General features: G+C 45.3%; 1 pseudogene; it reads right to left on the bottom strand.

The window, feature by feature from the left end:
• Nucleotides 1–16371: 16371 nt before the first annotated feature.
• LOC135916836 (uncharacterized) lies at nt 16372–18000 on the bottom strand (annotated as a pseudogene).
• Nucleotides 18001–18299: the final 299 nt, after the last annotated feature.

Genomic DNA, 18299 nt, shown 5'->3' with positions numbered 1-18299 from the left:
CACATTGCAACCCTCGTGAAAATTATTTCTAGTATATCGGGCTCTTTTATGCACGTACTTCAAAAACCAGAAGTCACACATAGTTGCACCCATAACCAAAGTGGTGTGCAAAGCCCGGTGTCTGAGGTTTTGTATGCGTGAGAAATTTCTGTCTGAAGACGAAATAACTCTCTTCAGAGGATGCGCTTCTTCAGTGGGGCACGGGACGAGGATCCTGAAAATTATGCGTGCAGAATGGCTGCGGCAAGCGCGACTTCTAACGGCCCACCTCGGCGCACAAGTGCGCTGTTCCTATGAGCCTAGTGTGGCGAATAACCAAGTTCACAGGTACTCGGCTCTGGCACACCAGGTCACGGAATACCTTTGGCAACATCAATTGGGACAGCTCCGGGCAGAAGGTTCCAAGGAGCGACACGTCCCATCGAGCCACACAAGTAGCAAGGTCTACATTCTCGAAGCCCTTGACAAAGCACCTTGACGAAGCACCTTCAGACAAGGTGCGTCAAGTCTTGGAGCGAAGACCTAAGTTCCCATTGAATTTAAGAGTACAAAACCGGAGCTACTCTCTCTCGGGCGACAGGTCTCCCGACGTGCATCATAAGACGAATGCGTGAGGATGAACTCTGAAGGCGTGGATCTCCTGAACAAATGTAAGCTTAAAGTTCGAAGTTACCAGTGAAATGCGTTGTTTCGTACTTAGTTGAAAATGCACTGTTTGTCCCACTTACTGACAAATAAGGAGGCTTTGCATTATTTTCACATGGTGGCTACGACAAAAAAGCTAATGAAAGAATAACAGCCATGTTCAATGAACACAAGGAAATTTCACTGGCGAAAGTTGACAGCAGGGTTGTTGCAATGTGCCGGAACATGAACCTAGATAAAATATTGAAAGCGATAGGAAAAAAGCAAAAATGACAGTCTCGATGTATTTTTTAGCGCGAAAACGCACAAAGAAGGTGTCCCGTTCAGGGTAATAGTATCGGAGAAAGGCACGTGGCAGAAATCCTTTGTAGTCTATTTATGAGACAATCTTAACCTACTCGAGATTAAACATCCGTTCATCACGAAAAATTCCGAAGAAGTTTTAGCCTTGTAGAGGCCAACTGTAACGCGGGTCTAAAGGCCTTCTCAGCAGATGTCAAGGACCTGCATTATTCTTTGCCGCAAAATAATTGTTAACTTGCGTTCAAATATGTATAGATGAATTTGGGGCTGTAATATTTAGTATGACTGTGGGCACAACCGTTGAATATTTTTTAGAACTTTAGACTTGTATATGAAGTCAACATATGCGCAAAGAAATGACATTCCGTATGTTCAAAAACAAGGGGTCTGCATAGGATCCTGCTTAGCGCCCCTTTTATGCAACCTGTACATAGCCAAGCTAGACAGAGACCTGTGCGCACGCATCAATGATACAAAAGTTGTTAACATATTCAGATTTGTTGATGATTTTGAAGTGTTTGTCAATGTTGAGCTAGGCAACATTGAAACAGAGTGTCCAGCTGTAAGTAATATTAAACGCGAGTGCCTTTGTTCTCTGGAAATTACGTTCGAGGTGCACATAGAACAAAAGATCAAGTTTCCGGATGTTAAATATACCTTCGGTGATGATCTTATTTGCTGGCATTACAGTCCCAGGACAAATAAACCGTTGTTGTCATATCATTCAGCCTATTCTAAACTGGTAAAAGAGGAATTGTGAAAATGTGTTTTACAAACGCGCTTACTAAATCATGCCATCATAGCACTGACGAAGCATTCGCACAACAGGCCATGCGGCTACATGAAGCAGGCTATCCCAATCATGTGCTGGCATCAGTTTCAGAGGGAATACTTAGGCAAGTGCAGCAATCAGGCACTTCTGAACGTGAGGAAGGAAATAGTAACCGAGAGGAAAAAAGACCAACAGTGATACCTTATATCCACCGGTTGTCGCAGAACCTAAAGAAAATTGCCCGCCGTGGTAACGCTGATGTGGTTTTTTTTCTACCCCTCAGAAACTAATCAGCTTGTGCAGGAAAACAAGACCGGAAAAGAAAGTGTTCCTAGCTGCCAAGTTAAACACTGGAAGAAGTTTAGAGATTGTAAGACATCAATTATATATCGTATAGCCTTATCGTGTGGGAAGTTTTACGTCGGACAATCGGGCAGATGCAGTAATGATAGATTGCACGAAAACAAAAATAAAGTGGACAAACTTCTATCAGATGGTTTTCTCTCCCGTCAATGTAAGCAACAGAAGTGCTCCCCTCTCTTCGAATCAACGATCATTACTGGTAGAAATAAGTGCGAACTCACTAGACTTATAATAAAGCTGAGCAGATTGATTCCCTAGGGGATTCATGCATCTCAAATCATCATTGGTTCTCTGAAAAGGAGCTGAAATTTTTGCGCATGGCTTAACATATCACTTACATGATGTTTCGCTCTGATTCTTTATCTGTTCACGTGGCTGTGACTCATGTTGGCTAAGTGTATAAGTACGAGCTGGCCTTCGATAATAAACATTGTTGGAAGTTAGCGCAGTGTGTGTCCCTGTGTGTCTTCTTTTGTCCCGTCTTTTAATCGCGCTGCCGTACACCCCTTGTTGGTGCATTACCAACAAGCCCACATTGCAACCCTCATGAACCAGTTTCGGAAGTAGTTGGAGACTGAGCTAGCTTCCTCTGTTGATTATCAAATGTAAATGGGTATGGGTACGCTGAAACATCTACATCATGCTTAAACATCAACTGAAAGTAGTTATTAAAAACATCTGCTGTGTCTTTATTTTCCACGGGATGCTGTTTTGAAAGTGAATGCAACGCCAAAATTTATGGGGAGAGTCCTTGATGAAATGTTTTGACGTGGCGCTACTGAAGAGCTGTTTAGCGCCACGATTTTTGCCTTTTCATAAAGTTGTGAGAGCAGTTAAGCGCGAGCAATATAAGAGTTTATGCATGATTTTTTTTCTTAGCCTCTTGATTCTACACTTTAAGTGATATATTTCGCGTGTAATCCAGGAGTTGTGTTTTCTCGTCAGCTATGCTATTTTCTTAACAAAGCACTTAATGTAGTACACAATATGTGGCGAAATTTCAACCAGACATCGTCAATATGTGACTGCTCGTCAGTACAAAAATTACAGAAGTCATGGGTAAGGTACGTCATGATAGGAACATTATCCGCGCTATTGAAAGCAAATATATATTTAGCAGGGCACTTCTTCCGACTAGTGTGTACTATAGGCAAAGTACAAACAAAGGTATAGTTTATGGTCCGACAAGCCGTGTAATGCTTCTACATGGCTATCAGTTCTCTCAGAACTATCAGTGGCAAAAACTAAATTTAAAACAGAGCTGGAGCTTCCCTGAATACGAGTAGGCGCTAGAAGAAGTTGTGTATTTCTAAACGTGAACATAAAATATGAAATTTGATTAGTTGCTACCTTTCCCGGATTCAGAGAGCTCCAGCTTACATCAGGAAGGTTGAAGTCGCGAGCCACGGTAATTTTGCGTTAAGACATGTGCTTCTGCATCTAATCGTACACAGGATAAAGATACGTTACTTCCGCGCTCGGTGGTTTATAGACGGTGCCCACGTTTAGAAGGCTTTCTCGGAGATTACTTTTACACCATGCAGCTTCAACTTCCTGAACAGTGGGCATTACAACGTAAGATACGTGTTTCATAAGACTTGCGATGCCCCCTCCCTTTGTCCCTCTGACCCTCTGAACAATCACATATCCGGGTGGAAGAATATTCTGGCTGGAAATATTCGTGTGGAACCATGTCTCAGTTGTGTTGACAATATCGGGTTCCAGCGCTAGTAAGATAGCCTCAAGATCTTCAGATTTGTTGATAATGATGCGCGCATTCAATTATATCAAAGTAACTGCCGCGGCGACCGGGTGGTCCGTGGTTTCGCATTGGTTTCATCATTTTTTTTGGGTGACAGTTCTATGATGTCGTGGCTAACATTGTGCCTGGTGAAACGTTGTCGTACGTCAACCTTTCCTTTTCTTTGCTGTCACGGTTATCTTTAGTTCGATTCCATAACTTTTTCCTCGCATCCTGGACACATAGTGAAAACTCTTCGCTGAATAAATAACCAGAGCTTTGTAGTTTAGAGCAGTTATTTGTTATTTGCTGGCAGTTTTGCAATTCGGAGGTAACGGCCGATATTTGCGATTGTTATTCGCCTTTGGGCTATTGAGTCGATGAATTCTTTCCGTCATGGATATCGTAAACTATAGCTCATTTCTCATTTTAGAGACTATCTTTTGTTACCATTGTGTGAAGTGCTTCGGTAGTCTCTTCTTGTTCCTTTATGCCATAAACGACGAGGTTGGATCTCCGGCTTCTTTTCCCTAAATCACCTTCTTTTTTCGTCATTATCGAAAGCTGATACTTTAACGCCGTTACTTTTTTCACACATTCCGAGACTTGCTTCTTAAGGTTTCCTAATTTTTCTAGCTTCTTTTCAATAGCATTCAGCTTCTGATTTGTTAGTTTCACCTTTCTTGATTTCTTGAATATCTGCCGCATTCAATTTTAATTGCTCCGCAACAGAAGAGCCTGGTCAGAGTTCGCCTCAATTTCACCTCCCATAAGCAACAAGACCCGTAAGAAACACTCAGAATACACAAGATATCAAACAGGGGCCATGGACATGGCAGCAAAAGGAGGCAAACGTTGTTACTACGTAGGCAATTACCGTTGCGTTTGCTCATCTGGATGAAGACAGCTAGGTTTTTAGGCCCCATCTTGGCATGGCCTCTGTGCCCACGTTGCCGTTGCGCCCACGTTGTCATTGCCACTGTGGCCACCCACGGAACCGTGAGGGCCAACACCGGCAGATGCAAAGGGCACGAGCGCCGGCTACAAGCCATGGTTGCCTAGAATAAGAAGGTGCCACCTCTGGGCGATGAAAACACTCGGATGATTACAAAATAAAGTCGATTCTCCTTTCGCTCCCTCTCTATAGAGTAAACTGTTGGCCAAGCAACTTTGAATGAAAGCTTTTAACACAGAAAGCTTTTAACACAGAATGAGAGCCAACCAGCCAGCCAGCCAGTCAGCCAGCCAGCCAGCCTGCCAACCGACCGAACCGACCGATCCGAACCGAACCGAACCGACCGACCGACCGACTGACCGACCGACCGACCGACCGAGCGAGCGAACGAACGAACGAACGAACGAACGAACGAACGAACGAACGAACGAACGAACGAACGAACGAACGAACGAACGAACGAACGAACGAACGAACGAACGAACGAACGAACGAACGAAACGAACGAAACGAACGAACGAACGAACGAAGGAAGATTCAGGTCTTCATTGGGAAGTAATGCTGGTGTAGCAGTAAGTGAGATAGAGACAGAGAGCAAACTTTTATTAAAATGAAAGGAAACCATAGGCGCCTTCGACGAGCCCTGGGCGTGGATGGAGCCATCAGTCCAGGAGCCTACGAGCCGCGGCCGCCCGGCGCGCTCTCACGACGAGGTCGAGCTGGTCCCGAGAGATTACTCAAGATAATGAGGCTTCCCACTGTTGCGTGGCGAGACGTGGGATTGTTTGGTTGGCGCCCATGGGCTGGTGAAACACCCAAGTGGCGTGGTAGACCATGGCCGGAACATTGCCATCTGTGCATTGTAGCAGGTATTGTGTGGGGTACATGGCGTGATATAGTGTGCGGTGGGGAAATGTGTTTGGCTGTAGCTGCCTCTGCGATACTGCTTCGGCATTCGCGAGAGACTAAGGCTATTAAGGCTATTTCCTGCACTGTAGTCAGAACCGAGGGAACAGCTGATGTCGATTGCCTTTTCTTTTGTAAATGTTTAGTACTTGTATCTGTTTACGTATGGAGGTTATCTCATGTGCCTTCGCAAATGTGTTGAAATGTGAAATTATTCGATCAGATATTTTTGTATATGTATAGGCGTTATTTCATTATTGTTTTCTAGACAGCCTCTGTGTTTTTAAGTCAAAGTGTGCAGTTACATCTATGTTGCAAAATATTTAGGTGGGTACTTTCTGTGTCTACGCATTTTTGCTATAGTGCAGCAGTCCTTGCACTGTTGCCTATGAGACCAGATCTTTGTGAAAGAGAAAGAGAGAGATAAAGAAGTTCATTTTGATCGGGCACGGAGAGTGGTAGATTCCCGTGGTGGGTGGAACGTCCTAACTAGGGCTCCAGTGGCAGTGGCCGCACATTCGTCTATGGCGATGAGATTTTGCTGATCTTACAATGCCGAGCGCGTCAGCACCATCTCCCACTGCTCGCGCGCAGTATTTCGATCGCGGACGTTATCTGGATTTTTTATTCAGGCCCATGTCATATGGTAAAGGATATCTGGCTCTGTACAGAAATAATAAAGCGGTTGATAAAGGGTGGGGTAACTCGCGTGGAGGAGCGTGAATTGAAGATAGGTGTTTGCCTGGAGTTGCCTCCAGGCCCTGGCTTTGGCGCTGGAAAGGAATGGGTCTAGTGATGGCATCGTTCTTCTCCAGATGTGGTAGTGTTTAAATATATATCAAGGTAAGTGTGCGATGCTTGTGAACTTGGGTCCTGTGGCGTCTCTTGCAGTGTCCAGTTGCAGTGACTATGGGCTAACGTGCGTGCATGATAGTTTTCAATGATGGCTTGGTGTCCCGGTGTACAGATAGATCATCGTAGTGCGGGATATTTCGTTGAGGCGGTTGCACATATAGTTGCGCGCAGGCTAGGCGTACTAATTGAAAACCTGTGAGAATATATATTCCCTCATCCCTTCTGGATGTCGCGATGGCACGGCTAATGGCGGCCTGTTCTGCAGTGGCAATGTTGAGCGTTAGAACGGAGGTGGAAGCCAATTTCTCGTGTCTGTGTCTTTCCAGCATGTTTACCATGCCCCCCCGACTCGAGTACTTGGACGCATCTGTCCAGCGAACAGTCGGCTTTGGCTCGTGCTTTTCTCTTGCCCTAATGATACTCAGGGTGCATGTTACGCGGAATAGGTGCCACAGTTATTTGCTTGTGTAGGGACCTAAGGAGCGCTTGTTCGTTATTGGTTGTCATCAATGTGAATCCCAATCTTCCTAGAGTTGTTCTCCGTGCTTAAGTAAGGTTGAGGCGTGTGATTTGGGCATGTCGGTGTGCTTCAATTAGTTCGGCTAAGGTGTTGTGGATGACCAGGTTTGCGGTTTCGTTGTTCACCTACGGGGATGATGGCCGAGAACTGGTTTGTATGTTTTACGTAATAACGCGTTTATGTGGGTGCCCTCTGCTTGTGTTAGGTTTAGTTCAGGTGGTCAATATGGGACTGTGCTGAAGATAAGGACTCGGGTCAAGCTTGTCTTCGACTGGTGACTCTGTTCATCATGTGAGCTATGTTAGCTGAAGTGTTTCTTGGTGCGTTTATAATATTTTTACGCGAACAAATGATTAAGACTGGAGACTATTTACAAAGTATAATTACAAAAGGTAACTGCAGCGCTGGCCAGTTAAGCCGACAGCTCGAAAACCAGATAGGGTTCGTCGTCTTCTTCGGGGTGCCCACATGCATCGGCGACAAGAAATACGCAATATGCATGTATCATTACCCCCGGCGGCAGAAGCACCGTTCCGGGGCGTCTAAATATTGGTGATAACACGACAGCAGTAACGCTTGAGGCGTGTGACGTGCACAACGTCAGTGGAATTCGGGGCGAATGAGGCAGTGGTACTGACTGTGGCGATTTTGTAGGCCAACGTGACGAGTCAGATATCCAGGCGAAAAGTGGAAGTCTCTGCGTTGGCGATTGTACCAGCACCGTTGCTTGTCTTGAGAGGTAAGGAGGCGAGCGCGGGCAATTTCGCGTGCTTGGGCTGCCTTGGTGATGGCATCAAGTGCGTAGTCGCTGGTCTATGCTGCGGAGGATGGAAGGGATGCGTCCAGTGGCAATGTGGGTTCTCGGCCAAACAGCAGAAAGAACGGGGAAAGCCCGACAGTGGCGTGCAAAAGGTACATGTGGCATATATGTACATATATGCAAAAGGTACATAAGGTAGGACAACGTCCTAATCAGTATGGTCGGACGAGTCATATTTTGCAAGTATGTCTGTTAGGGTGTGATTCAGACGCTCAGTGAGACCATTAGCCTGTGGATGGTAAGACGTAGGCAGCTTGTGCCTGGTGGAGCAGGACTGCAGGATGTCGGCTATGATTTGAGAAAGAAATGTCCGACCATAGTCTGTGAGAAATTGGTGTGGAGCACGCGAACACCACCTGTGCAAATAAATTATGTGGCCAGAAGGACAAAAAGGGAGATAATATTTATTGTTGCCAGAAGCCCCAAGAATTTAAATTGAATAACTAACGTTTTCTTGACTGCAGGCAGTAAGTGGGCATGTTTGTACTGAAAATTAGAGGGAGTCGCATTTTCTACAAAGTATCAGATGGAAGAATTCTTCCAGCGTGTCTGTGCTGCGAGATATCACACTCCAACTTTTCAATGTCGTTCGCATGATTACACATGTAAGAGAGTGAGGATCGCCGCAAAGCTCCTTCTTCATGTTACGCAGCTGTTGCGTGCGGCGTTTAGTCTGACAACGGGGCGGACGCATAGGCAAAGATGATAACTCTTCCCCTTCCCCTCTCGGCTGGGGAAATCAAGATATGACAGCGCGATGTACTGCGCAGTTGTTGCTGTTGATTTCAATAAAACATACAATACTCGTAAATCAGCAAACACTTTATTTGCGCAGCCCAGGCAAGGACAACGCGCGCTCGTCGAGTCACCATTACACACGTACACTGCCCTCCACTTCTCGTCTCGCGCCATTATCTCGGCAGGGCAGCTGCCGCCATCGTTGCATGCGGCACGGTCGCGTGTTAGGACAGCGATGCCGGGTTCTTCGATTTTTTATTTCACCAGCCAAGAGGGGAAGGAGATCAGTTATCCTCTTTGCCAATTCTTTTGTCTTGTTGTCAAGACTAAATGGCGCACAGAACAGGTGCGTCACATCAAGGACGAGGTTTGCGCCGATCCCAACTCTCTTGCATGCGCAATCATGGAAACGACAATTAAGATTTCGAGTCGGATATCTCGCAGCTTGCACAACATGCTAGAAGAATTCTTCCAAATTTTACTGTGTAGAAAAACGACTGCCTCTAACTTTTAAATACAAAAATACCTACTTAATGCAGTCATCAGAAAACCTAATTATTCAATTCTAGGCCATTGGGTTGCTGACGGCGGTTATTATCAGCACTCTTTGTGTCCGCCTGGTCACATAACTTATTTGGACAGGGCGTCTTCGCATGCCTTCCAGTGCCTAATTTGAAGAAAATAAAAAATCTTAGTTTTGAACACCCTGCATTTTCATATACACATAGTAGGGCTTGTTGGACAAGCTGGTGCAAGCTACTTAAGTGACCTTAAAGCGGGCCCTACCGTATGTTCTCTTCCCGACGCGGAGCCCCTCTTACTATTCGCATATATTACCTCTCCATACAACGCAAGATGCCTGGCGTATCACACCAACAATGAATGCTGTGCCTCTGATTCACTTTGAATATATAGGACATAGGTACAAAGATAATATGTATTAGGTTGACTAAGTTATGTATGTATGTATGTATGTATGTATGTATGTATGTATGTATGTATGTATGTATGTATGTATGTATAGAGATAGAGTGAGAGACAGAGAGAATATATATATATATTCTCGCTCTGTCTCTCACTCTATATATATATATATATATATATATATATATATATATATATATATATATATATATATATATATATATATATATATATATATATAATACTGTGATCATTTTCATGTTTTATGGAATCTTCAAAAATAGCCTGTTGCAGATAACGCAAGTATAGTCCTTGAGCTGGCTTATTTAATGAGACCCACATTGCTTGCACAAGAAACCGAAACACATATTGAACTTACTAACAGAAATCCACTATCTTTTTGAAATAATTACTTTACGGCACATATTGCAATTTATGAATTGCGGTCGTTGAGTCTGCAAATTGTATCTACTCGGAATAAACTTCCGGAATGACGCTAGTTTTGCGATATGTGCCTTCAAACTTGTCCTAAAGATGCACTGTTGTTGCAATTAGTTCTTTTAAAAGCGCCTTTTTGTGTATTGAAAGAGAAAAGTAACTGAAATGTCCACGTATCTGGTCCTGCACACTGGGAAAAATATCTCGAGGCTGGCGTCATTCCGGAAACATTTTCGAGTGGATACGCTTTGGAAGCGGTCCGGCTACAATTGGTAAATCGCAATATGAGCCTTAGAGTAATATATTCAATATATTATTAGTGCATTTTCGTTAATTAGTTGAATACGTGTTTCGATTACTCGTGCAAATAATGTCTGACTATCTGAATAAGCCAGCTCAAGGATTAGAATTCTGCAACAGGCTATTTGAAAAAAGTCCATAAAATTTTATAGAATGATGACTCTTATAGAGTTAATATACATGTAAAGCATATATAAATAATAACTTCTTTCAATATCTATCCTTCTTTGTAAAGACATCCTTACAGTCCTAGAGTTTACTGAGAGCTTCCTGCACAATGCTTCGCAATAACAAATAGAACAATCGTTATTTAGGCATTTGGAACTGGTTGAACATCTTGAAGGGGCCGAGCAAGACGACTAAGACAAAAGCTAGGGATGGCACAGGACATCGCTAAACTTGTCACTCCCTTCTTTAGAAAGCACACACATATTTAACTACCACCCCTTATACCAACGCATTCTTTCATCAATGGTCACCCGCCGAGGTTGCTCAGTGGCTATAGTGTTAGGCTGTTGAGCACAAGGTTGCGGGATCGAATCCCAGCCACGGCGGTCGCATTTCGGTGAAGGCGAAATGAGAAAACACCCATGTACTTATAGATTTAGGGGCCCGTTAAAGAACCCCAGGTGGTCGAAATTTCCGGAGTCCTCCACTACGGCGTGCCTCAAATTAGAAGGTGGTTTTGGCACGTAAAACCCCATAATTATTTTCAGCGATGGCGTCATTTGAGTGCGCAGACAAAAATAAATACCGTGTAGTCTAATGCTATAATATTGACACGTCTGCTTGTTTAGCTTTCTTGTCTGACCGCGTTTCACCGTCTAACAAATGTTATCGCTCAGTGTAGAAAATGCTTGCATGTATCCGAAGTCTCTCGATTGTTATGGATGAATATATCCGCTGTCTGTTGTCACCGAAAGTTGTGTATTCTGGTTGCATGTATGCGCGAAGCGAATGTGTAGCACTTTCTGGGAGGCACGCGGCCACCAGTGATAATTCTGGAGCCGTCGATGACTCATACATAAAAGCCGATGCGCTTGCCCCGCAGGTCGGATTTTGGACGATCGGCGACTGTGCTAGCCGCTGCCGTTGTTGTTCGAGTGTAGCCTGTTTTTCAGGGCACAGGTTCGCCTAATAAAACGCTAGCTTCGTCAATCACAGTATTGCTACTTTCTTCACCATCACTACTACGTGACAATATGAAAGGGTTTAAAGATGCAAATTTACTTTCATGCAAAGTTAATTAAGGTATGCTTGTAAAAAGTGCTCATTTCCTCCTGATACAGGCCTCAGTAATCTGCCTCGTAGTCTAATAACTATGTGTGGAAAGCATTGTGGTATCTCCAAATATTAGAGCAATGCCGCGCGACATGTGAGTAAACATTACCCACTAGGGAGTGCCTATGATCTGACAATCTAATGTTCAGGCAGCGACTAGTTTGGCCGATATACATGTGGCCACCCGTAAATGGACGCTGGCAAACAACTCCCATTCTAAAAGGCACAAACGGGGACGCGTGCTTAAAAATGAGCGCACATGGCTGAGCGGCTGTGGCACGACAGGTACATCTTCCCGCAGTCTCCCACGAGGCTATCCACAGCGTGGGTGCCAATTAAAATGGGGTTACTCACGTGATATTGAATCAACCGGCTGCAGAGTCATCTCAAACGATGCAGAATCAGTTCCGAGATACTGTGTTATGAATGCATGCAAATACATGCAGAATACCCGGGGTTAGTCCCAAAAAAGGACGGAACCGAAACAGGCGCATTCCCACACTTTGACGACCGTCTCTAGATGAGAGGGGTGCTTAGCCTTTCCGCGTGGTTGAGTCCATAATACCCTGGCTAGGTAACACACACGTTTTCAGTACATTAGAGTGCTATCGAGACTTTTCCAAACAAAAATTGACCCTCTGGGGATCAGTATTACTTCACTTACCTGATGTGAGAACCTAGACGATTATGTGAGCAGGCTATTCTGGTTGAAGAACTCCCCTACATAATGTCGGCGATCGTGCGAGGTGGTGCTTGGTAATGATACGTGACGACATGTATGGTGATATTGTCATCTCCTTACGTAAATTGAAGGAGCACATTGGGCGCCTGGGAAGCGGTTTTTCTTTTTCTTTCTATTGTATCAAAGAAATCTCACTCCATGAAGATACGAGCAGCTTTACTTGCATTATCGATAAATTGGGAAAAACATCAACAGGAAAAGCTACACTTTCTTCTGGAGCTGCGAACTTATATATTTCGTCGAGGCGTTTGCGCAGATGTGCCACCAGTGCACTTGCGTTGCAGTGTATGCAACCGACGCTTTTTTGCGCCTCTCCCACACTGGGGAAAACCTTCAGTTTCTCCAAATGGGTCCGCGCTGTCGCTGTGGGAAAATCGCGGGAAAACCGCTGATCCTTGCTGGTGTCCCAAAGGTGAGCTTGCGCAAATTGACTCAAGGGCACTAAGAAACAACTATGCGGCAGAAGGAAGCTGCCATGCTTTGGTATAGTGAAAGGCCACTAGCGAGAGTTCTGCTGACGCGACAGCATTGTCCCATTTCCGGACACTCGTAGGCAACTTTATGCCTAAGACTTAGATGACACGCATGGGCATGCAGACAGGACACGTCCTCGGTGTCGTTCATTGCAAATGTCAGCACCATCACCCGTGACGTCTGCGGTGACGGTCTGCCAATTCTCCTCGGCTACAACGCTTTTTTCTCCAATCTCACCGTATTTCTTAGAGGCAGGCACTTTTCCTTTGTCAACTTTCGATTTTGCCCTCTGCAAATGTGTTTTGCATTTCCTTCAACTCGGGTTGCGAGCCACGCCTTTTACTTGCAATGTCACTTTGTTAGGTCATTCCGTTTCTTTTCTATTTATACCATTCTCTCGGCCTCTGGGTACGGCGAAAGCGACGGCCGGCTTATTGTTTTTACATTCCAGATTCCTTTGTCGGCATCGTGGGATGGCATCGAAGTTAGCCTGGCGGGCGCCGATGCTTTGTTGAAAGCGCGGATAGGGGATGGGCAAAATTTTCGGACGCTTAGCCTCGAGCTTCCAAACTTCCACCCCTCAATTCTCAACTCTTGCTTAAAGGAACAGCACAAAATTCAGGGAGCGGGGGTGTGGTTCCCTACCCTTTTGCCACGGCGGCCCATTTGGGCATTTTTCTTTTCCCGCGAATCCATCTGCGATGGGCCGCGACTCTCGATGCCCCAGCCAACCAACCCCTTCTTGCCATATCGTTTTCTATTTTTCTCTCGCTCTATCTTATCGTAGTTTCTTTCCTCTGCCCCTTTTATCTCATCGCTTTTTTTTATCAGTCGCATCGCTCTAGAGAGCGAGCCACCATCTCGGTTGTACAAAGGAACCTTTCTCGACAGGCGCCTGCAATTTCTTATCCTCTTTTTCCGCTTTTGCTCCCTTCTCCCTGCTCTCCTTTGTCGTGTCTTCTGGCTTGCATTTATTTCGCCCTTTGTTTTCGCCTTTCTGCAACGTCTTGGGCGGGAGCAGTTTATTCCGGTTCTAGCGTACGGGTGGCGTTTCTGTGCGGCTGTGTGGCAAAATGGTACGCCTCATGAGAATGCGGGGCAGCCTGTATAGCCGGCTCATGTTTCGATGGCCAGCTCGGCCACACTGCCTAATCGCGGTAAGGCATGAACATTTGAGCCACACAGAGAATGTACAATTTTTCTGATGGCGTCTTTCTTAGGCATCTTAACCTGAGCGGTGACGTTGAGCCTAACCTCGGCCCCAGGAGACTGGCGTCTAAATATGACAAACCTGATGAATCCCAAGAAAGCGTGCTTAACACCATTGATACGTCGGCCAAGCTGGCAATGTCTAGTTGCGATAACACTTCTCTGCTGAGGGTTCTTTCTGATTTTGTTGCTTGTCAGAAAAATATGTGGCAAGACATATATGAAATCAAAAATAGTGTGAATACGCATTTCGATGCATTAGTTGCTCTGGAAACTTCATGTTAGAAGGCATTGTCCGATCAACACCCTGACAAGCCTCGTTCAGAAGTGGCTGGCCTTACGCGCACTTTTACCGAACTAACAGCAAAGTATCACAATCTTGCAAACCATTCCCGAAGAAATAATATAATCCTTCATAACGTCCCAGAAGGTCATGGCAGCCGCATTTCGATGGGGGCGATATGCGAAAACACCCGTGTACTTAGATTTAGGTGCACGTTAAAGAACCCCAGATGGTCAAAGTTTTCAGAGTCCTCCACTACGGTGTTGCTCATAATAAGAAAGTGGTTTTGGCACGTAAAAACCCATAATTTAACGTAGCAGAAGATACAAAAGAGAATCGTGACACACTGCACTCCAAGGTTGCAAACGTTTTGAATCGGCTTTTCCTTGACTGTCCGTGTATTGAAAGCTTCCATAGGTTAGACAGAATGCGCCCTGGGCGTTCTCGACCTATTATTTTAAAAGTGCTTAATTTCAGCGAGAGACTAGTCATGCTGAAAAACGCTTATAATCTCAAACCGATCCGGCATAAAACTTTACGAAGATGTTGCGTCCAGAGTGCGTGCGGTAGGTAAAAAGGAATGGGACACTTCGGTTGAGCTGCGGAATAACGGCTCGGGTATTAAAATGAGGTTCGATAATTTTTTTATTGATAATGTTGGTTACAATTGGGACAGTGCCTCAAATAGTTCAGCAATAGCTCCTGGTTTTGATCCTTGTGCAACATTTTCAAATGTATCATCATCACTTGGTTGGCAATATCATTACTCTGCCGCATATATTGCGCTTTAGAATGCTAATGCCAGAAGCATAAGTAACCAATTTCCACATTTTTTGTCGCTAGCTTCTTCACGTTCTCCTCATGTTATATAGATTACAGAAACATGGCTTCATGAAAATATTCACGACACAGAATTCATGCCTTCTGGGTACATTGCTGTCCGGTATGACCGTCAGAATAAGAAAGGCAGTGGTGTTGATTTGCTTTTACGTTCAGATATTAACTTTAAGGTTCTACCAGGTCCTCCCAATGTAGAAACGGTTTGGTGCAAGTTACTAGTGCATGCACAATTTAACAATTTGTGATGTTTATCGTCGTCATGATAGCCCTAGTGACTTGTTCGATAATATTTCTCACTTTGTACAGAACCATAGCCTCGACAGTTATAACATAATTGTTCTTGGTGTCTTTAATGTTCCCCGCATTCACTGGCCTTCCCCTACATATTCCAACACTAGTGCCTCCATTTGTAGAGACTTAATTACGTTTTCTTTGTCCAGCAACTTTGTCTTGCTCATTTAGGTTTAAACTATGATATCCTGGAAGGAATCTTGGATCATAACGCAGTTCTCGTACACATTAACTGTCTTATCCCACATGAAAGCTTTAGCTAGTACACATTTCATGATTTTAACAAGGCTGACGATACGTCTATCACTGATACTTTGGCAGATGACTTTCAACTTTCTTTTTCACGCAGTACAGAATGCCATGTTGACAGTCTTGTTGATTGTTTTGGGTCATTAGTGAAATGTTGTATCAATAGCTACGTTCCAATAAAAAAAGATAAATAATAAAGTTACTTGGATTTCTTTGCGTCGCTAACAGGCGCAAAGAAGTGTGCGTCCTTCACCTTGAACAAGCAACAACCAAAGAACATTTATTATGAAGAAGCAGCGGCTTTTATAGACCGCATCGCTAGTGCCACAGCAGCGCTGTAACTACTGACGTTGCCTAAGCTGGCGAGCTATCTTATCACACATCTTCCTTTTTTTGCATGAAGCCACTCTTGTTACGAAGCTTGAAACCCTTCTAGAGGAACCACGCACCTTCCGCTTCTGGTGTAATTGTGACGGGGATGGTTACACTGTTGCACGCTGCTTCTTTCATCACTGCGTATTTCTGGTGATTCCGCTGTCAGTTCCGTCGTTCGTCGGCCGTCTTCTAAATTAGTCGGAGGCTGCGGGACGAGATGAGTGCGAGTTCTGCGTAGAGAAGTTTCCCCGGAGTCGACCCAGTGCCATATGGGCTCGTTCGTGCCTCCTCGTACGACTCCTTCTCTTAGGAAGTCGACGATCCCTACGTGTGTTCCTTCGGACAGTTCAGGCAGATCGCACACTCAATGGCGTTCGTCGTAGTCTCTCTTCTGGCGCTGACGCCATGACCTCTCGAAAGCTGCCAGTTCTTGAAAGTCTGGGGTCCGAGGCTGGAGGATTTCGCTGGTCGTGGGCAGGGCCGTGCGCAGCAGTCTCCCCAGGAGCAGCTCAGTGGGTCTGTATCCGTTGTTCAGTGGGCTTGTCCTGTAGGCCATAAGAGTTTTATAAGCGTCAGCAGTTTTCTTTAAGCAGCCCTTAATAATTTTTACTGCGGACTCTGCCATTCCGTTCCTCTGATGATAATGAGGGCTACAAGTCATGTGTTGAAAGTTGTACTCTGATGCAAACTTTGAAAATTCAGTGCCGAAGGCTCTTGAGAATTGTGGCCCATTATCAGAAACAACTACTTCCGGAACCCCGTGTCTGGCGAAAATGGATTTACAGTGGTTTATTACTGCGGATGAACTCGGGTTATTCAGCAGTACGAGCTCCGGGTATCGTGAAAGATAATCCGTGATGATCAGCCCCCATTTTCTCTCAAGAAAGAATAAATTCATCGCAATGCACTGCCATGGCCTATCTGGAAACTTGGTCTGTTGCAGAGGCACCTTTCGGTTGGTGTTCTGCTTGAGGCAGGTGTAGTAGGTCTTAACAATTCGTTCAATGTCCGCGTCGATACTTGGCCACCAAACTGAGCTCTTAGACCGTGTGCCCGGCACTTCTCGATGCCGAAAGGTCCCTCGTGAATTATTTTAGGGACGAGCTGCCGTAGTGTCGATGGGATCCCTATCCGAGAGCCGCACATGAGCAGGTTTTAAACAAGGGCCTCTCATTACAGTAAGGCTTCAGGTCTAACCCAACGTCTTCACGGCTTGGCCAGCCTTTTGTACACAGGTTGATAAGAGCTTGACATGCCGGGTCTTGCTGTTGTTCCTGGGCGATGAGCTGTAAACTCGGCGCTGTTACCAGGACTGACGAAGCCCCCAATCACAGGTAACCCTGGATCTCGTCCTCCAGTTCCAGGGATTCCGTTTGTGGAAGAGGTGACCTAGAAAGCGCGTCAGCCACCGTCATGTCTCGGCCTGGAACATACAAAATGTCATACGTGTAGTGCATGAGACGCATGCGCATTCTTTGTAGCCTCGGTGTTAGTTCGTCGATTCCTTTTGACCCAAACAAAGATACGAGTGGTTTGAGATCTGTCTCGAGGCTAAAGCGCTTTACTGCGAGATAATCATGTAACTTTAATCACCTAACTCATGTAACGAGGGCAAGTCCTTCTTTCTCAATTTGGGAAAGGGGTTGTAAGAGTTCTGGAAGCATAAGAAATCACTTTGCACTGACCGTCTTTGTGCCTTTGGCGCACGACAGCTCTAAGACCTACGACGAGGCGTCTGCTGTGACCACTCTTTCCATGTTTGAATCGTAGATTCCCAGAACAGGGTCCGATAAAATAAGAGTCTTCCAGTTCTTGAACGCAGCTTCCTGCGCGGGGCCCCACACAAAATCCTGTCTTGAGCTTGTCATGGAAGAACGAGGCTGAAGGACTTCTGCCATGTGGAGCACAAAACGGGCCAGATAATTTGTCATGCCCATCGCGCGCCGTAAGTCTGACTTGGACATCAGATGTGGCATTTCTGTCACCACGTCAAGCTTTTGCTTATCGGGACGCACTGTGTTGTTTCCGATTGTATGTCCCGAAAATGAAATCTGGGTGACACTGAACTCGAACTTATCTGTGTTCAAAGTAATGCCCGCTGTGCGGAGGCGGTCCAGCACTACCTGAAGCCGCTCGTCATGCTGCGCCTGCATGGGACCCCAAATAAGCACTTCGTCCATGTGGCAGACGACCCCCCCCCCCTCCTGTCCTGAAAGAACCTGTCCCATTCGTCCTTGAAAATGTTTGGGGGCCAACGAAATTCCGAACGGAACTC

This window comes from Dermacentor albipictus, chromosome 4, assembly GCF_038994185.2.
Source record: "Dermacentor albipictus isolate Rhodes 1998 colony chromosome 4, USDA_Dalb.pri_finalv2, whole genome shotgun sequence".
Lineage (NCBI taxonomy): Eukaryota > Metazoa > Arthropoda > Arachnida > Ixodida > Ixodidae > Dermacentor > Dermacentor albipictus.
This window is presented reverse-complemented; position numbering and strand designations above follow the sequence as displayed.